Genomic DNA, 22,206 nt, shown 5'->3' with positions numbered 1-22,206 from the left:
ACACCGATGGTGAGCAGAACTAGGCGGCGAGAAGAAGGGTGTTGACTTTTGAAAGTGCAACTAATCTCCGGATGGTTTTGGTAATTAATAATAACAACATATATGGCATTGACTAATGCCTACTCAAAGATAGATTTCAGGAAAAGTTCAGTGTTGGCATGGCAAGGACATGTGGATGTGGACCCATCAAAATGCTATGGAAACATATTGGTAAAAGCTCCAAGACTCTTTATTTTTGGTTAAGTGATCCAAGATCACATTGAGTTCATAGGAAAGCCAATACTATTAAAAGGGAATGAGTTTTTGATCATGACTTAGTTGCTCAAGTGCTTGAAGATATTGCTCCAAAACCCTCAGCCACTTTCCCACATTCCATTCCGTTAAAACCCTAAATATCAAACTCGGTCCCACCGACGCACCTACTTGTCGATACTAAAACCGGCAGACCTCGGGTTTGGGGGTCCAGAGCTATGGATCTTGAATCTATGGGTAACATGAGACAAAGGGGACAGTATTTACCCAGGTTTGGGCCCTCTCAAAGAGGTAATACCCTACGTCCTGCTTTGATTGTATTGATGATGATGTATCGAGTACAAGCTTGATCTACCTCGAGATCGTAAGTTGTGTTCTAACCCTAATGCTAGGTGGTTATAATTGTGATTGTGGTCTCTATATACTAGACCCCTCAGCTTATATAGACGCTGGGGGTACCTAGGGTTACACATGGTCGATTGCCCCACCTACGGATACAGATGTCGGCGGCAGATGCTGTCCTTGGAGTACACGTCAAGTCTTCGGCAGAATCCATCTTGATCACGTCGAGGTGCGAGGCTCCTGGAGTCCTTCCTTATGAGAACGGTGGGCCGCAAGCCCAGCCCATGGACCATGGGCCAACTAAGTTGGTACCCCTAGTCCAGGACACCGTTAGTAACGCCTGAACTAGTCTTCGACACCGAGGACTACAATCTTCTTCATACACATGACTTCGGCTTTGGAGTCTTCGGCTTGACATGCGAGTTCTCCTCTTAGATGATTCTTTCTATCATCCGGGATCTTTCCCTTAAAAGCTTTAATCGGGTATGTTCTTAAAGGAATCTGCCCTTCAACCATGGTTCAATCAAAGTTATTAGCATTCGAAGACGCGATGTAACTTAGCTTCGAAGGCCAGCCGCATAGGTGTGAACAGTGCCTACAGCCTAACAACTTTTCCGAAGCGCCACCACCTATAACTAGGTGGGTCAGTTACTGTTGCTCGAGTTGCGGCCCGGGGCAGTTTTCCAGTGGCACGTCTCATGAAAGCAGGGATCGTGCCCCGTATTTTAAGGGATATCATCAAGATTTCGTTTCACCCCACGCGCATAATGGCATCTCGTGTTGGGACATGGTGATTTTAGCAGCGCGGCAAAAGTGGAATCTTGGCCTTTCGCAGGCTATAACAGTAAAAGGGAGCAGTAACCATTTCCTATGCTCCCATTCTGTCGCCTGTGCACACAGCTTCCTGAGCTCCAGCGCCCAGATCCAGCCTCAAATTCATCTGTCTCCTCCAGCGCACACAACTCCCACTTCCGACAATGGCCGACGCCACCTTGAAGGGACACTAGGCTGGCTCCTTTGTCACTGAGGGCGTGATCGAGGAGCTACGGGACACGAGATACATCCCCGTCAATGTCGCATGCTGGCCTCTAGAACCAGGCCAGCGGGTCCTTATTCCCAAGCCCGGGAAGAGGGTTATCTTCATTCCCCCACCTCATCCGAGGTCTGGGGTTGCCGTTGCACCCCTTTGTGCGCGGGGTTCTCTTCTACTACGGGCTAGATTTCCACCATCTAGCCCCGAACTCCATCCTCCATCTCGCGACGTTCATCATTGTCTTCAAGGCCTTCCTCCGTATCGAGCCACACTTTGGCCTGTGGCTAAAGATTTTCGATATCAAGCCGAAGTCTAGTGACTCCGAACTGGTGGAGTGTGGGAGGGCCATGATCAGTAGGGCCTAAAAGGTCGACTGGTTCAAGGGAACCTTCATAGAAACCATCAAAGAATGCCAACGAGAGTGGTTCTACATCACTGAACCACTCGCCGACGGCCAGGCTGAAGTCCCAGCCTTTCTCGTTGGCTCCCCCGAAGAGGCTAGTTTCTTGGAAAAGGAAAGTCTTGGATTGGGGCAACCCCGAAAAGGTGACAAAGTTGCACCAGAAAATCAAATTTCTGGCAAACAAAAAAGAAGATCAAGCTGGTGGACATGGTGGACGTCAAGCTCCACCGCCGCATCCTGCCATTATAGCTTCGAGCGAGCCCGAGGACGTGCCGCCAGTGAAGCACTTCTTGCGCACCTCCCTGGCTGGGATGTCAACGACGCTATTCAAGCTGTCCCGGAACGCCCCCCAGAGGGGACGGATTGCGGCTTTGACTCCACACACGATGCCCCCGAGGTAACCACGGATACAACTTCATATCGTGTCTTCCTTTCGTGTCATTGGCCCTTTTTATCAAAACAATTAAACCCGTTCTTTCTTTTCTTAGAAATGGATCCTCAAGGTACAACATATGCTATGCCCGGCTTTGATGCCCAGGAGGCGAGGTCACCTCGGCTTATGGCTCTTCTGGCCGAGGATATGTACGTGGTTCCACCCAAGGAGCCGAAGCGCCTGAAAAGGAAGGTGGCCCTTGCATCCCAGGACCTTCAGAGGCCAGGTCCGAGGACATCCATGCTTCTTCCACCCATGAGAAGGTGGAGGAGGAGGAGGAGGAGAAGGAGGCATAGGAGAACATGGGGGAAGGGGCGCCTTCCCCAAAAGGAAAAAGGGCGGTGTTCGAAGATGCCGAGGAGGAGGTGCACGCCCGAGCCCGCAAGAGGCTGCATAAGGTCTCGGCCAATCAAGTCGGCTAGCAAGCCGTGCCAGCCCAGGTCACGCACTCTGACTTGTCGGATGACGACCTCTTCTAGCAAAAGCGGACAAAATCGACACCCCGGAGGTAATTTTAACAACCCGAACGGAATCGATATTTCCTATAGTCCATAACTTGTGACTGTTGGGGAACGTAGCATGCAATTTCAAAAGTTTTCCTACGATCACGCAAGATCTATCTAGGAGATGCATAGCAACGAGAGGGGGAGAGTGTGTCCACGTACCCTCGTAGACCAAAAGCGGAAGCGTTAGCTTAATGCGGTTGATGTAGTCGAACGTCTTCGCGATCCAATCGATCAAGCACCGAACGTATGGCACCTCCGAGTTCCACACATGTTCAGCTCGATGACGTCCCTCAAACTCTTGATCCATCAAAGTGTCGAGGGAGAGTTTCGTCAGCACGACGGCGTGGTGACGGTGACGGTGATGTGATCCGCGTAGGGCTTCGCCTAAGCACTACAACAAAATGACCGGAGGAGTAAACTGTGGAGGGGGGCACCGCACACGGCTAAGAGAACAATTGATGTGCTTTTGGGTGCGCCCTTGCCCCCGTATATAAAGGAGGAGGGAGGAGGCCGGCCCTAGGGGGCGCACCTTGGTGGGGGGGAACCGACTAGGATTCATAGTCGTAGTCGGCCCCCCTTTCCTTTCTTTTGGAGGGGGAAAGGGGAAGGAGAGGGAGAGGGAGTAGGAAAGAGGGGCCGCGCCCCCTCCCCTTGTCCAATTCGGACCGCCCATGGGGAGGCACCACCCCTTGTGGGATCTCATCTCTATCCTATGGCCCATGTTGGCCCATTACTTTCCGGGGGGGTCCGGTAATCCCTTGGCACTCCGAAAAATATAGAAAATGCTCTGAAACTATTCCGGTGTCCGAATACGATCGTCCAATATATCAATCTTTACCTCTCAACCATTTCGAGACTCCTCGTCAGGTCCGTGATCTCATCCGGGACTCCAAAAAAATCTTCGGTCACCAAAACTCATAACTCATAATACAGGCATCGAACGTTAAGTGTGCGGACCCTACGGGTTCGAGAACTATGTAGACATGACCGAGACACATCTCCGATCAATAACCAACATCGGAACCTGGATGCTCATATTGGTTCCTACATATTCTACGAAGATCTTTATCGGTCAAACCGCAATGACAACATACATTATTCCCTTTGTCATCGGTATGTTACTTGCCCGAGATTCGATCGTCGGTATCTTCATACCTAGTCCAGTCTCGTTACCGGCAAGTCTCTTTACTCGTTCTGTAATGCATCATCCCGCAACTAACTCATTAGTCACATTGCTTGCAAGGCTTATCGTGATGTGCATTACCGAGAGGGCCCAGAGATACCTCTCTGATACTTGGAGTGACAATTCCTAATCTTGATCTATGCCAACCCAACAAATACCTTCAGAGACACCTGTAGAGCATCTTTATAATCAACCAGTTACATTGTGACGTTTGATAGCACACAAGGCATTCCTCCGGTATTCGGGAGTTACATAATCTCATAGTTAAAGGAATATGTATAAGTCATGAAGAAAGCAATAGCAATAAAACTTAACGATCATTATGCTAAGATAACGGATGGGTCTTGTCCATCACATCATTCTCCTAATGATGTGACCCCGTTCATCAAATGACAACACATGTCTATGACCAGGAAACTTAATCATCTTTGATTAACAAGCTAGTCAAGTAGAGGCATACTAGGGACACTTTGTTTTGTCTATGTATTCACACATGTATCAAGTTTCCAGTTAATACAATTCTAGCATGAATAATAAACATTTATCATGATATAAGGAAATATAAATAACGACTTTATTATTGCCTCTAGGGCATATTTCCTTCAGTGACACGCTTCCCATCTTCTCAATCCAGAGCGCGTCCTCATCGACGACAAGACCTCGGACAACGGGCTCCTGCCGCCTCTCATGGTGGAAAGCGGGACTGCCGAGAACTTCACCCTTTCCCCCACTCATGACTAGCTAGGGGAAGCGACATCACACTCGGCCCCCTCAGTTGACAATACTTGGGACGGTACCGAAGTCCCCTCGGCCAAGGTTGAGGCCTCGGCTAGGACCAAGGGGAAGGAGTCCCCGAGGTCCAACAAGGTGGGCCGGGACACACAGAGTCCTTAGCCCAAGCAACTCCGTCGCCATCACAATAGTTGGAGGTTTCCATCCCCACCACTATGGTGGGGGAACCCAAGGTGACTTTGCCCACCCTCCTACCCTAGGGCATGTCTACAAGGGGTGGCTCGAGGAGATGGAGGCGGCCTTAACGGGCTCCTCCATCGCAGAAGAGCACCGTACCCTTATCGGCACGGCGCTGAGCGACTTCTGGTTTGTGGAGGCCGGGATGCATGAGGTCTTCAAGGGACTCTTTAGAGGTTTTGAGGTATGTTTTATACATCCCTCCTTTCTTTTTTATCATTAGTGACTTAGTTTGACACTTGCTCTATCTAGTAGCCCTCTTCGGACATGAATGAAAAAACATTGTCCGGAGAGTAAAAAACTACAAACAGTACACGCAAACACATAGCAAGCAGTGGCCCCGAGCCTCAAGTTAGTTTCAAAAACTGACTTGGGGGCGATTTGGATGTGTATAAAAGCGAAGATGTAGTAGCCCCGAGACTCTGGTTGGGTTTGAAAGAGCCGAGCAGAGCATCAAAATTGATGTTGGGAGAATAATGACTGAATATATGCGCAGGCCTCATCTTCGGCTCCGAACTCCATCTCTGAAGAGTTAGCGGAGATGAATTGGAAGCTCAAGCGGCCCGAGGAGGACCTCGATCTGATGCAGAAGCAGATCGATCGGGCCCAAGGTAAACGAAAAGCTAATGCTTGAATAATGTAGCTTCCGTATTTGTTTCAGCTTGTTCTAATTTCAAGCTTGTGTAATTATAGCTGTGACTACAGAGCTTGAGGCCCTTAAGGCCGAGTTGTAGAAGGCTTTACAAGAGGCCGAGCAACATAAAACTGTGGCGGTGAAGGCCAACAAAGAGTTGGCCGAAGAAAAGGCAGCCCACGGCAAGGACCAGGCTCGGGTCCTCAAAGTCGAGGACAACTTGAAGGGAGGGTATGTGGAACGTGACGCCCTTCAAAAGAACCAGAAGAAGGCGGCCGCCGAGCTCGAGAAGTTGAGCTTGGCTCATGCCGAGGTCCAGACGCAGGCCTAAGCAGATCGCGAGGTGCTCCAGCAAGTGAGGCAGATCACTGCTGGTAAGCCATACTTACTTCAGTGTATTTTTGGCCGCAAGAGGTTCGTCGAGCTTACTCAACTCCGGCGATCCACTGACGCCTTTGCGGATCTTTCGATAAGCGCATCCGGCGTTGGCTGTCACTTCGGCGCCTAGGAGGGTCATGCCACGGAGCGGGCATTCTGGCGGTAGTTCCGGGCGCCATCGCATCCACCACTACTCAACAACCAGATGAAGCAGTTGATGAAGCTCTATCGTATGGCAAGGCCGGCCATGGAGGACCTCGGTGTCCACCTTCGGCTTGCGGAGCCGATGCTGACCACCTTCTTTGGCTTGGTGGCTCGTCTTCAAGACTCTGACCCTCAAGTTCTGCGCTGGAAGCAGTCAACATGCTTGGAGGGCGTCCAGAGGGCATATGCCTGCATGAATACACACTATCCTTGCATTGATGCGGCAGGCATGGCCTCAAAACCGCCTGCCGAGAAGGACAGGACGCCGAAGCAGTATATGGACGATGTGATGGAGGGTTGTGACGCCCCAAGACCGGAGCTTCAGACGCCTTCCATGTTTTCCGAGTTTCGTCGTGTGAGTTGTTGGTTTGTTGCATTCATCATTGCATCATTCGCATTGCATCATATCTTTTAATTTTGTAAAACTCAACTAAATAAAATGCATAGATCTTTGATCTATTTAAATTGAGGGAAGGGTGACTTCTCTTTATAACATATCCTCCCGATAGTATGGAGCTATATTAAATATTTCTTTAATTTGAAATTCACCATAACACACTTGCAAAAATCACAATGCCTTTGTTATCACAACTCTTGGCCTCTAACTCTGCCATATATCCTTTCGTCATTTTCCGGAGCTCCACCTAAATTTTCAACATTTTTGGTCACTTCAAAAACCAAGTCCTAGTTCAAACCCTTTTGAATTAAATTCAAACGAGTTTGAATTTTACATCTTTCAATCTTCGCCTTTTCTATTTTCTTGGAACAAACATATTTTTGTGAGTTCGGGAAAATTATCCCCATGCCAAAATCTTTTCCCTTTTCCTCTCTTTATTTTTTTTCTTTTTTGTTAAAGAAATATGAGGCAGGAGAGAAGCCCAACTGGCCACTTGGGCCTCAGAGCCAGGCCGGCCTGCTTCCCCGCGGCCCACCTAGGCCAGCCACACCATCTCCAAGGTATCCAGCCGGACCAATTCGGCCCAAGGCCAAGGCCCAGCCAGCCCCACTGGTTAACCCTAGGCCCGACCGATCCCTCACCTCGTCCTCTCCCGCTAAATCCTATTTGGCGCCTTTAGCGCCCGCTACAGTTGTTTCTACTAACGGGCGCATACCCCCTTCTCACGTTGGGTTGGCCCATTTTTGATTTTTTTTTTCCGTGTTCTAAACTGCAAACTGCAAAAACTCCGCTAGAGCTGGGTTTCGAACCGTGAACGGCGAGTAACGAGCGCGAGGCGACAACCACCAGGGCAGCTCGGATGATGTGATTACATACATGTTTTCTTTCTTCTTTTTTTTCTTTTTTCAAATTCATGAAACTTTTCTTTCTTCATGAGTTTTTCCTCTGCAAAATAGATGGAGTTTTTCTCAAATTTGATGAGTTTGTGAAAAAATCGATGATTTTTTTCAAATCCGATGAACCTTTTAAAAATTTAATGATTTTTTTTTCAAATTTGATGAACTTTTATCAAATTTGATGAACTTTTTTTTAATTTCGGTGAACTTTTTTCAAAATCAATGAACTTTTTTCAAATCTGATGACCTTTTTTCAAATTCGATGAACTTTTTTGAAAACCGGTGAACTTTTTTCTAATTTGGTGAACTTTTTTCCTAATCCGATGAACTTTTTTCAAATCTAATGAACTTTATTTCAAATCCGATGACCTTTTTTCAAATTCGATGAACTTTTTTGAAAACCGGTGAACTTTTTTCTAATTCGGTGAACTTTTTTCCTAATCCGATGAATTTTTTTCAAATCTAATGAACTTTATTTCAAATCCGATGATCTTTTTTCAAATTCGACCAACCTTTTCATTTTTTGTGTTCAAAATTGATGAACTTTTTTTAGAATTGATGAACTTTGTAAAATTTGTGAAATGTTTTTAAAATTCGTAATTTTTCAGATTCATGTGCTTTCAGTTTTGTGAACGAAGGGACGAACAGCAAAAAAGGAGAATGAACGAACGAAACGTGCACGAAGGAAGGGAACGGAAAGTGTGAGCGTGTTAGCTGGGCCGGCCCATGAGAGGCTGCTGCACGAGCGCCCGCTAGCGAACGGGCGCATAAGGCCTTGTACAATGGGAGGTGCTTAGAGAGATGCTTAGAAAAATAAACCGGGTTTTTCTGAAGCACCGGTGCCTATTTCTACAGGAGAGACGCTTAGTTAAGCGTCTATCCTGTACAAATAAGCACTGGTGCTTAAAGAAAGCCTGGTTTGTTTCTCTAAGCACCTCCCCTAAGCATCTCCTATTGTACAAGGCCTAAGGCGCCGTAGAGGAGGTCTCTCCTCTCCCTTCGTCCTCCTCCTGCGCCGCACCTGCAGACAGAAAGGAGTGAGAGCTCCACACGCCCGAACTTTTCTCTCCCTCGATTCCCTCCTTCCTCCTAGCGCCGGCGCAGGAGAGGAGCAGAGCCCCACGCGCGCGCCCGATCCTTTTCTCTCCCTCTCCATCGCTTGTGCCGCCGAGCTCCACCAGGAAGACCAACCCCGCGCGCGCCCCCGCCTCTAGCTCATGCATGCGCCTCCTTGCCCCGCACCGGCCAGCGTGCCGCCCGGCGAGCCCTTCCCCGACGCCTCCTGGTTTGCCGCGTCACTCGCTCGCCCGCCATGGCCGCCCGAGCGTGCACCTGCAACCGTCGCGCCTCCTCTGGACGCTTCCTCATCCCCCCTTGTCTCTGCCTCCGGCCGCCGCCAGCGAGCAGCTCCGCCGGAGCCATGCCCCTTCACCGGACTGCCTGCTTCGCCTCCCCGTGCTCCAGTCACGCCGATGTCCGGTGTTCCAAGTCCACGCCCTCCCTCTCGACTAGGTGCTTTCTGGTCGTACAGGAGACCGCCGCCGCCAAGTTCTTCTGGACACGCCACCGCGGCCCTCCTCTGCTTCAGCTCCTTCATTAGAGCTCCGAGTCTTACCGACGTGCCTCCTCATCGTCGCCTTGCGGCTGCCGGACCCCGAGTTCACCTTCCTCACCGTCACCATGCCATGGCCGATTTTGTTGCTTCACTGTTGGGCATGAGTTGCCTTGCTGTTTCCTCGAGAGTCCCTGTTGTCGTGCTTCATTTTTGGGTCAGCCAGAACGAGATGCCAAGTACCACAACATCGAATGCCCAACTACCGTCGACCCTCAATACCACAAGTATGCTTTGGATACACCAAGTGTACGACTACGCCCGGCGATGCGACAACTACCTCTACCGTCGACCCTCGAAGGCACCGTGGACGTCAAGTTCCTCGCCATGTACCACTACCATCGTCGAAGACCCGAGTAACGCAAGCGTCAAGTTCCTCTACCGAAGACCCGTGAACGACTACGAAACGTGTACCAGTACCCGAACGTCTACGGAACATGTACCACGACCATCGCCGAAGACCCCGTGGACGTCAAGTTTCGTGTCGTGACCCCGAACATCTACGGACATGAACCACTACTTCCACTATGACATGAGTACAGCTACTACCACTACGTACGTGGCGAGAACGCCTACTTCCGCTATGAACTTGATTCGTTCCGAAAAGTCATGCCTCGAAGGTATAACCACCGAGACGATGCCCGTGAATGAATGCATGTGATGTATGAGACGATCGTGGTTGCACCGTGTCCGAGTTGTTCTTTGCGAGTCCTCATTGCCTTGCCGTCAACATGTGGGAACCCGGTATCCGGGAGCACCCCATCATCTTGCATGACACACTCACACCCACTTCCTTTTGCACCGGTATCCCTGTGAGCTACCGGATCATCGGAATGTTGCTGTGACATCATTTCCGTTTGGCCGCCGTGGCACCTTTTCCGTCGTAGTTGCCGTGGCACTCCTTTGGTTCAGCCATGGTGACAAAATGCTTCATAATATGCCTGCCAACATTTTTATAAAAACTTGCATAAAACTTGCACATGTCATCTGCATCATGATAACAACATTTAAAATGGTTAAAAATGGTTGTTGCATTAAATTGCTAATGCACATGAGGAATTACCGGAATTATTGCTTGATGCTTCCGGCCTCATTTAAAATACCTAACTGTGTATTTTACTCATGTTTCACCTTGTGCCATGTTAACCAACATTTAATATTGTTGAGTACCTAAACGGGAGAGAACTAAATAATCAAATGTGGTGTTTTGTCAATATGCATCCCGTTGCATATTGAGCTCCACTTAACTGGTAGTTTTGTTTGTGCATTTTGCCATGCCATGCTGATACATCTCCATTGTATCTACTTTTCCAAACACTTTTGCCCTTATTTTGGACTCTAACTTGTATGATTTGAATGAAACTAACCCGGACTTACGTTGTTTTCAGCAGAATTGCCATGATGTTGTTTTATGTGCAGAAAACAAAAGTTCTCGGAATGACCTGGAACTCCACGGAATATCTTACAATAAACAATAAAAAATCCTCGCCAAAGATGAAGACCAGGGGGCCCACACCCTTCTCACGAGGGTGGGGGGCGCCCCCCCTAGGGCACGCCCCCTACCTCGTGGGCCCCCTGGAGACCTCCCGACTCCAACTCCAACTCTATATAACTGCTTTCGGGGAGAGAAAAAATAAGGGAGAAGAAATCATCGCGTTTTACGATACGGAGCCACCGCCAAGCCCTAAAACCTCTCGGGAGGGCAGATCTGGAGTCCGTTCGGGGCTCCGGAGAGGGGGATTCGTCGCCGTCGTCATCATCAACCATCACCAATTTCATGATGCTCACCGTCGTGCGTGAGTAATTCCATCGTAGGCTTGCTGGACGGTGATGGGTTGGATGAGATACACCATGTAATCGAGTTAGTTTTGTTAGGGTTTGATCCCTAGTATCCACTATGTTCTGAGATTGATGTTGCTATGACTTTGCTATGCTTAATGCTTGTCACTAGGGCCCGAGTGCCATGATTTCAGATCTGAACCTATTATGTTTTCATCAATATATGAGAGTTCTAGATCCTATCTTGCAAGTCTATAGTCACCTATTATGTGTTATGATCCGTTAACCCCGAAGTGACAATAATCGGGATACTTACCGGTGATGACCGTAGTTTGAGGAGTTCATGTATTCACTATGTGCTAATGCTTTGTTCCGGTTCTCTATTAAAAGGAGGCCTTAGTATCCCTTAGTTTCCATTAGGACCCCGCTGCCACGGGAGGGTAGGACAAAAGATGTCATGCAAGTTCTTTTTCATAAGCACGTATGACTATATTCGGAATACATGCCTACATTACATTGACGAATTGGAGCTAGTTCCGTGTCACCCTATGTTATGACTGTTACATGATGGACCGCATCCGGCATAATTATCCATCATTGATCCAATGCCTACGAGCTTTCCATATACTGGTTTACGCTTATTTACTTTCCCGTTGCTATTGTTACAATCACTACAAAATACCAAAAACATTACTTTGCTTTCGTTACTCTTTTGTTACCGTTACCATCACTATCATATTATTTTGCTACTAAACATTTTTCTACAGATACTAAGTTTCCAGGTGTGGTTGAATTGACAACTCAGCTACTAATACTTGAGAATATTCTTTGGCTCCCCTTGTGTCAAATCAATAAATTTGGGTTGAATACTCTACCCTCGAAAGCTGTTGCGATCCCCTATACTTGTGGGTTATCAAGACTAATTTCTGGCGCCGTTGCCGGGGAGCATAGCTCTATTCTTTGAGTCACTTGGGATTTATATCTGCTGGATACTATGAAGAATTTGAAAGACGCTAAGACAACAATTTATCCCTCAACTACGAGGGGAGGTAAGGAACTGCCATCTAGCTCTGCACTTGATTCACCTTCTGTTATGAGTAAGCTTGCGACACCTAAACCTGCTTCTGCTATTCGTTCTGATATGTCGCATGTTATTGATGATGCTACTTCTGATATACATGATACTTATGATGAAACTACCTCTATGTCTGATACTACTATGCCACTTAGTGATTTTCTCGAGGAACGACTTGCTAGGGCTAGAGAGATTGAAAATATTGAATCTGATTATGAAGATGAAAGTGATGATGAAGAATCATTTGTTATTCCTAAGGGTTATTTATTTGATCAAGATGCTTCTTTAGCTATTTTAGCTTGCAAAGATAGATATGAACTCAAAAGGTTATTAGCTAAATGGAATAAGCAATCTCTAAATGCTAGGACGAGACCTGACCCTGCTTTTGCTACTTCACCTATCTGTGTTGCTGATAAGGATTATGAATTCTCTGTTGATCCTGATATAATTACTTTGGTTGAATCTGATCCTTTTCATGGCTATGAATCTGAAACTGTTGTAGCACATCTTACTAAATTAAATGATATAGCCACCCTGTTCACTAATGATAAGAGATCTCGCTACTTTTATATCCTTGAAATATTTCCGTTCTCATTAAAGGGTGATGCTAAGATATGGTTTAATTCTCTTGATCCTGGTTGTGTGTGTAGTCCCCAGGATATGATTTATTACTTCTCTGCTAAATATTTCCCTGCTCATAAGAAACAAGCCGCTTTAAAGGAAATATACAACTTTGTGCAAATTAAAGAAGAGAGTCTCCCACAAGCTTGGGGGAGGCTTCTCAAGTTACTTGATGCTTTGCCTGATCATCCTCTTAAGAAAAATGAAATACTTGATATCTTTTATAATGGACTAACCGATGCTTCCAGAGATTACTTGGATAGTTGTGCTGGTTCTATTTTCAGGGAAAGAACACCGGATGAAGCTGAAATCTTATTGAATAATATGTTGACAAATGAAAATAATTGGACACCTCTGGAGCCAGCTCCTGCTCCAATTAACGATCCTATTCCTAAACCAACTCCGAAGAAGAGAGGTATTCTATTTCTCAGTCCCGAAGATATGCAAGAGGCAAAGAAATCTATGAAAGAAAAAGGTATTAAAGCTGAAGATGTTAAGAATTTACCTCCTATTGAAGAAATACATGGTCTTAATTTACCGCTTGTTGAAGAAACATATGATCTTAATCCTTTATTTATTGAAGAACCTCTAGACCTCGATAACCCACACAGGTAGTAAAGGTAAATTCTCTCTATAGATATGATAAAGCTGAAATCCCTCCTGCTAAAATTGCTTGTCAATGCTTGGATGAGTTTGATAATTTTATGTTTAAGCAAGAAGACTTCAATGCTTATTTTGGTAGACAATTAAAACAAGATGCTGATATGATTAAATACTTGGGTAATTATATGGCTAATATTAGAGGTGAACTTAAACTTGTTAGCAAACATGCTTCTATGGTTACTACTCAAGTAGAACAAGTACTTAAAGCTCAAAAAGAATTGCTCAATGAGATGAATAGTAAGAAAAATGATTATGTTGTTAAAGTGGCTACTAGAACTGGTAGAATGACTCAGGAACCTTTGTATCCTGAAGGCCACCCTAAGAGAATTGAGCAAGATTCTCAGAGAAATAATATTGATGCACCTAGTTCTTCTAAAAGGAAGAAAAAGAAAAATGATAGAACTGTGCAAACTTCTAGTGAACCTATTGCTGAACCACCTGATAATCTAAATGATATTTCTATTTCTGATGCTGAAACTCAATCTGGTAATGAACATGAACCTAATGAAAACGTTAATGATGATGTTCATAATAGTGCTCAACCTAGTAATGATAATGATGTAGAAATTGAACCTGCTGTTGATCTTGATAAACCACAATCAAAGAATCCACGTTATGATAAGAAAGACTTTGTTGCTAGGAAACATGGTAAATAAAGAGAGCCTTGGGTTCAGAAAGCCATGCCTTTTCCTCCCAAACCATCCAAGAAAAAGGATGATGAGGATTTTGAGCGCTTTGCTGAAATGATTAGACCTATCTTTTTGCGTATGCGATTAACTGATATGCTCAAAACCAATCCTTATGCTAAGTACATGAAAGATATTATTACAAATAAAAGAAAGATACCGGAAGCTGAAATTTCCACCATGCTTGCTAATTATACTTTTAAAGGTGGAATACCAAAGAAACTTGGAGATCCCGGTGTACCAACTATACCATGCTCCATGAAAAGAAATTATGTTAAAACTGCTTTATGTGATCTTGGAGCCGGTGTTAGTGTTATGCCTCTCTCTTTATATCGTAGACTTGATTTAAATAAGTTGACACCTACTGAAATATCTTTGCAAATGGCTGATAAATCAACTGCTATACCTGTCGGTATTTGTGAGGATGTGCTTGTTGTAGTTGCAAAAGTTACTATTTTAACGGACTTTGTTATTCTTGATATTCCCGAGGACGATAGTATGTCTATTATTCTTGGAAGACCTTTTCTTAATACTGCAGGGGCTGTTATTGACTGCAACAAAGGCAATGTCACTTTTCATGTTAATGGTAATGAGCATACGGTACACTTTCCGAGGAAACAACCTCAAGTTCATAGTATCAATTCTATCGGAAAAATTCCATCGATTATATTTGGAGGTTTTGAATTTCCTCTTCCTACTGTCAAGAAGAAATATGATATACTTATTATTGGGGATGTGCATATCCCCGTTGAGGTAACCTAGTGTTATTCGAAATTTCTCCGGTATCATGTTAATCGGAATGAGTTTGTTAACAAGACTTGATCAAACTTGTTAGTGGATTCCTTTTGACGAGCATGAGATGGATGAAACTAGAAGCACAACCTTCTATACCCTCTCTATATTTTCTGTTATTTAGTTGAAATAAAGTAAAAATAAATAATTTTCTATCTGTTATCTGATTATCCGTGCAATATAAAAATACCTCGAAAATAAAAGTTCTCCAAATGCCCTGAAAATTAAATATGATTTTTTATATAATATTTGAGGATTTATGGAACAAAGAACACACCAGGGGGGCCAACCACCTTGCCACGAGGGTGGAGGGCGCACCCACCCCCCTAGGGCACGCCCCCTGCCTCGTGGGCCCACGGTGGCCCTCCTCCACTTATTCTTTCAGCCACACACTTCATCTTCCTCCCCCAAACACGAAAAACCAGCTCAAACCCGAGTCCAAGCTCATTTTGCTGCCATTTTCGATCTCCTTGCTCAAAGCACCTCTCACAAAACTGCTTGGGGAGATTGTTCCTGTTGGAAATATGCCCTAGAGGCAATAATAAATTGGTTATTATTATATTTCTTTGTTCATGATAATCGTTTATTATCCTTGTTAGAATTGTATTGATAGGAAACTCAGATACATGTGTGGATACATAGACAACACCATGTCCCCAGTAAGCCTCTAGTTGACTAGCTCATTAATCAATAGATGGTTACGGTTTCCTGACCATGGACATTGGATGTCGTTGATAACGGGATCACATCATTAGGAGAATGATGTGATGGACAAGACCCAATCCTAAGCCTAGCACAAGATCATGTAGTTTGTATGCTAAAGCTTTTCTAATGCCAAGTATCATTTCCTTAGACCATGAGATTGTGCAACTCCCGGATACCGTAGGAGTGCTTTGGGTGTGCCAAACGTCACAACGTAACTGGGTGGCTATAAAGGTACACTACAGGTATCTCCAAAAGTGTTTGTTGGGTTGGCACGAATCGAGACTGGGATTTGTCACTCCGTGTAAACGGAGAGGTATCTCTGGGCCCACTTGGTAGGACATCATCATAATGTGCACAATGTGATCAAGGAGTTGATCACGGGATGATGTGTTACGGAACGAGTAAACAGACTTGCCAGTAACGAGATTGAACAAGGTATCGGGATACCGACGATCGAATCTCGGGCAAGTATCGTACCGATAGACAAAGGGAATTGTATACGGGATTGATTAAGTCCTTGACATCGTGGTTCATCCGATGAGATCATCGTGGAACATGTGGGAGCCAACATGGGTATCCAGATCCCACTGATGGTTATTGACCGGAGAGTCATCTCGGTCATGTCTGCATGGTTCCCGAACCCGTAGGGTCTACACACTTAAGGTTCGATGATGCTAGGGTTATAGGGAATAGATATATGTGGTTACCGAATGTTGTTCAGAGTCCCGGATGAGATCTCGGACGTCACGAGGAGTTCCGGAATGGTCCGGAGGTAAAGATTTATATATGGGAAGTCCTGTTTTGGTCACCGGAAAAGTTTCGGGTTTTATCGGTAACGTACCGGGACCATCGGGAGGGTCCCGGGGGTCCACCAAGTGGGGCCACCAGCCCCGGAGGGCTGCATGGGCCAAGTGTGGGAGGGGACCAGCCCCAGGTGGGCTGGTGCGCCCCCCACCAAGGCCCAAGGCGCAAGGAAGAGTGGAAGGGGGCAAACCCTAGGCTCAGATGGGCCTAAGGCCCACCTAGTGGTGCGCCCCCCTCTCCCCTCCCCTTGGCCGCCCCTAGATGGGATCTAGGGGGCTGCCGCAACCCCTAGGGAGGGAACCCTAGGTGGGGGCGCAGCCCCTCCCTTTCCCCTATATATACTTGAGGTTTGGGCTGCCCAACACACACGAGTTCCTTTCCTTCTTGGCGCAGCCCTACCCCTCTCCCTCCTCGTCTCTTGCGGTGCTTGGCGAAGCCCTGCTGGAGTACCACGCTCCTCCACCACCACCACGCCGTTGTGCTGCTGCTGGATGGAGTCTTCCTCAACCTCTCCCTCTCTCCTTGCTGGATCAAGGCATGGGAGACGTCACCGGGCTGTACATGTGTTGAACACAGAGGTGCCGTCCGTTCGGCACTAGGATCTCCGGTGATTTGGATCACGACGAGTACGACTCCTTCAACCCCGTTCACTTGAACGCTTCCGCGTAGCGATCTACAAGGGTATGTAGATGCACTCTCCTTCCCTCGTTGGTAGACTTCTCCATAGATTGATCTTGGTGATGCGTAGAAAATTTTGAATTTCTACTACGTTCCCCAACAGTGGTATCAGAGCTAGGTCTATGCGTAGTTTCTATGCACGAGTAGAACACAAAGTAGTTGTGGGCGTTGATTTTGTTCAATATGCTTACCGTTACTAGTCCAATCTTGATTCGGCGGCATCGTGGGATGAAGCGGCCCGGACCGACCTTACACGTACTCTTACGTGAGACTGGTTCCACCGACTGACATGCACTAGTTGCATAAGGTGGCTAGCGGGTGTCTGTCTCTCCCACTTTAGTCGGATCAGATTCGATGAAAAGGGTCCTTATGAAGGGTAAATAGCAATTGGCATATCACGTTGTGGTTTTTGCGTAGGTAAGAAACGTTCTTGCTCGAAACCCATAGCAGCCACGTAAAACATGCAAACAACAATTAGAGGACGTCTAACTTGTTTTTGCAGGGTATGCTATGTGATGTGATATGGCCAAGAAGAATGTGATGAATGATATGTGATGTATGAGATTGATCATGTTCTTGTAATAGGAATCACGACTTGCATGTCGATGAGTATGACAACCGGCAGGAGCCATAGGAGTTGTCTTTATTTATTGTATGACCTGCGTGTCATTGAACAACGCCATGTAATTACTTTACTTTATTGCTAACTGGTAGCCATAGTAGTAGAAGTAATAGTTGGCGACTTCATGGAGACACGATGATGGAGATCATGATGATGGAGATCATGGTGTCATGCCGGTGACAAGATGATCATGGAGCCCCAAGATGGAGATCAAAGGAGCTATATGATATTGGCCATATCATGTCACTATTATTTGATTGCATGTGATGTTTATCATGTTTTTGCATCTTGTTTACTTAGAACGACGGTAGTAAATAAGATGATCCCTCATAATAATTTCAAGAAAGTGTTCCCCCTAACTGTGCACCATTGCGAAAGTTCGTCGTTTCGAAGCACCACGTGATGATCGGGTGTTAGATTCATACGTTCACATACAACGGGTGTAAGCCAGATTTACACACGCGAAACACTTAGGTTGACTTGACGAGTGAAAGTGCAACTATCCCTAGGTGGTTTTGGTAATTCATAACAACATATAGCTCATTGAGCTAATGCTATTCCAAGATGATTATTTCAGGAAAGCTCAATGATTGGCATGGCATGGATGTGAAAGTGGAACCCTCAAAATGCTAAGGACAAAGGATTGGCTCAAGCTCAAAAGCTCAAGACTCTTCATTTTATATTTTAGTGATCCAAGATCACATTGAGTCTTTAGGAAAAGCCAATACTATCAAGGAGGGATGAGGTGTTGCTTAATGAGCCTCTTGCTTCATGTGCTTAGTGATATGCTCCAAAACCCTCAACTACTTTCCCATATCCACATATGACCTAAAACCTAAGCCAAACTCGGTCCTACCGATTCTTCCTATCCGGCGCCACCGAGTTTCACTTGTCATAAGCCACTGCCAAACCCTAGCAATTCGGTTCTACCGATAGGGATCTCGGTCTCACCGAGATGGGATTGCAAACTCTCTGTTTCCCTTTCGTAACTTTTCGGTCTCACCGAAAGAGCGAATCGGTCCCACTGAGATTGCAATGTAAATTCAGTGTTTCCCCTTTGTAACTTTTCGGTCTCACCAAAAGAGCAAATCGGTCCCACCGAGTTTGCCTGACCAACTCTCTGGTTAGCTAATTACCAAATTCGGTCTCACCGAGTTTGTGTAATCGGTCTCACCGAGATTACGTTATGCCCAAACCCTAACCATATCGGTCCTACCGAGTTGCATGTCAGTCCCACCGAAAATCTCTAACGGTCACTAGGTTTACATTTTCGGTCCGACCGACTTTGTTGATTCGGTCCCACCGAGATTGGAAAACTGTGTGTAACGGTTGGATTTTGTGTGGAGGCTATATATACTCCTCCACCTCCTCTTCATTCGTGGAGAGAGCCATCAGAACACATACACCATTTCAACTCGTATGTTCTGAGAGAGAACCACCTACTCATGTGTTGAGACCAAGATATTCCATTCCTACCATATGAATCTTGATCTCTAGCCTTCCCAAGTTGCTTTCCACTCAAATCTTCTTTCCACCAAATCCAAATCCTATGAGAGAGAGTTGAGTGTTGGGGAGACTATCATTTGAAGCACAAGAGCAAGGAGTTCATTACCTACACACCATTTGTTACTTCTTGGAGAGTGGTGTCTCCTAGATTGGCTAGGTGTCACTTGGGAGACTCCGACAAGATTGTGGAGTTGAACCAAGGAGTTTGTAAGGGCAAGGAGATCGCCTAATTCGTGAAGATCTACCGCTAGTGAGGCAAGTCCTGTGTGGGCGATGGCCATGGTGGGATAGACAAGGTTGCTTCTTCGTGGACCCTTTGTGGGTGGTTGCTTCTTCGTGGACCCTTCATGGGTGGAGCCCTGTGTGGACTCGCGCAACCGTTACCCTTTGTGGGTGGAGCCCTCCGTGGACTCTCGCAACCGTTACCCTTTGTGGGTTGAAGTCTCCATCAACATGGATGTAGGATAGCACCACCTATCCGAACCACGGGAAAAACATCCGTGTCTCCAATTGCGTTTGAATTCTCCAAACCCTTCCCTTTACATTCTTGCAAGTCGCATGCTTTACTTTCCGCTGCCAATATACTCTTTGCATGCTTGCTTGAATTGTGTGATGATTGCTTGACTTGTCCTAAAATAGCTAAAATCTGCCAAGAACTAAAATTGGGAAAAGGTTAAGTTTTATTTGGTCAAGAAGTCTAATCACCCCCCTCTAGACATACTTTCGATCCTACAACGAGCCTAGCATGTACAAACATGGCCTCGGAACACAAGAGACCGAAAGGTCGAGCATGAGTCGTATGGTAGATACGATCAACATGAAGATGTTCACCGATGATGACTAGTCCGTCTCACGTGATGATCGGACACGGCCTAGTTGACTCGGATCATGTAATCACTTAGATGACTAGAGGGATGTCTATCTGAGTGGGAGTTCATAAGATGAACTTAATTATCCTGAACATAGTCAAAAGGTCTTCGCAAATTATGTCGTAGCTCGCGCTTCAGTTCTACTGTTTAGATATGCTCCTAGAGAAAATTTAGTTGAAAGTTGATAGTAGCAATTATGCGGACTAGGTCCGTAAACTGAGGATTGTCCTCATTGCTTCATAGAAGGCTTATGTCCTTAATGCACCGCTCAGTGTGCTGAACCTCGAACGTCGTCTGTGGATGTTGCGAACATCTGACATACACGTTTTGATAACTACGTGATAGTTCAGTTAAACGGTTTAGAGTTGAGGCACCGAAGACGTTTTGAAACGTCGCGAAACATATGAGATGTTTTGAGGGCTGAAATTGGGATTTCAGGCTCGTGCCCACGTCAAGAGGTATAAGACCTCCGACAATTTTCTTAGCCTGCAAACTAAGGGAGAAAAGCTCAATTGTTGAGCTTGTGCTCAGATTGTCTGAGTACAACAATCATTTGAATCGAGTGGGAGTTGATCTTCCAGATGAGATAGTGATGTTTCTCCGAAGTCATTACCACCAAGCTGCTAGAGCTTCGTGATGAACTATAATATATCAGGGACATATATGATGATCCTTGAGATATTCGCGATGTTTGACACCACAAAAGTAGAAATCAAGAAGGAGCATCAATTGTTGATGGTTGGTGAAACCACTAGTTTCAAGAAGGGCAAGGGCAAGAAGGGATACTTCATGAAACGGCAAATCAGCTACTGCTCTAGTGAAGAAACCCAAGGTTGAACCCAAACCCGAGACTAAGTGCTTCTGTAATAAGGGGAACAACCACTGGAGCAGAATTACCCTAGATACTTGGTAGATGAGAAGGCTGGCAAGGTCGATAGAAGTATATTGGATATACATTGTGTACTTTACCAGTACTCCTAGTAGCACCATGGTATTGGATACCGGTTCGGTTGCTAAGTGTCAGTAAACTCGAAATAAAAGGCTGCGGAGTAAACGGAGACTAGCTAAAGGTGAGCTGGCAATATGTGTTGGAAGTTGTTCCAAGCTTGATGTGATCAAGCATCGCACGCTCCCTCTACCATCGAGATTGGTGTTTGCGTTGAGCATAGACATGATTGGATTATGACTATCGCAATACGGTTATTCATTTAAGGAGAATAATGGTTACTCTGTTTATTTGAATAATACCTTCAATGGTCTTGCACCTAAAATGAATGGTTTATTGAATCTCGATCGTAGTGATACACATGTTCATGCCAAAAGATATAAGATAAGTACCACCTACTTGTGGCACTGCCACATAAGTCATATCGGTATAAAACGCATGAAGAAGCTCCATGTTGATGGATCTTTGGGCTCACTCGGTTTTGAAAAGTTTGAGACATGCGAACCATGTCTATTGGTGTATATGCATGAAGAAACTCCATGCAAATGGACCGTTTGGACTCATTTGATTTTGAATCACTTGAGACATGCAAATCATACCACATGGGCAAGATGACTGAAAGCCTCGTTTTCAGTAAAATGGAACTAGAAAGCAACTTGTTGGAAGTAATATATTTTGATGTGTGCAGTCCAATGAGTGCTGAGGCGTGTAGTGGATATCGTTATGTTCTTACTTCACAGATGATTTGAGTAGATGTTGAGTATATTTACTTGATGAATCACGAGTCTGAATTATTGAAAGATTGTAACATCCCAAAATTCTAAATTTTGGAATGTTATAATAAATAGATAGATTTGATTGATTGACTGAAAGTGAGTGAATTCGAAACTCTTTGAAAGTTAAATGAGAGGGAATAAAAGGACTTTCCCAAACTTTCATATTTGCTTTCTAATCTCCATGAATTCAAATTCTTTTCAAACACAAAACCCCGGAGAGAAGATGACATGACTTCTTCCATTTATTTAAATGACAAGGGGTGTTGAAAATATTTGAATTTCATTCAAAAATATTTCCGATTCTGAAACTTTATGCAACTCAATGATTTTAATGAGAGAAGATAAAATGACTTCTTCAAATTATATGAAATATGAGTTGGGAGTTTCAAAAAAATTAAATTCAAAGTTCTTTTGGAATTAATTTTCAATTTGGAATGTTATA

Source organism: Triticum urartu, chromosome 7A (assembly GCF_056163025.1).
Source record: "Triticum urartu cultivar PI428250 chromosome 7A, HENAU_Tu73, whole genome shotgun sequence".
Taxonomy (NCBI): Eukaryota; Viridiplantae; Streptophyta; class Magnoliopsida; order Poales; family Poaceae; genus Triticum; species Triticum urartu.
Note: the sequence above shows the minus strand (reverse complement) of the source record.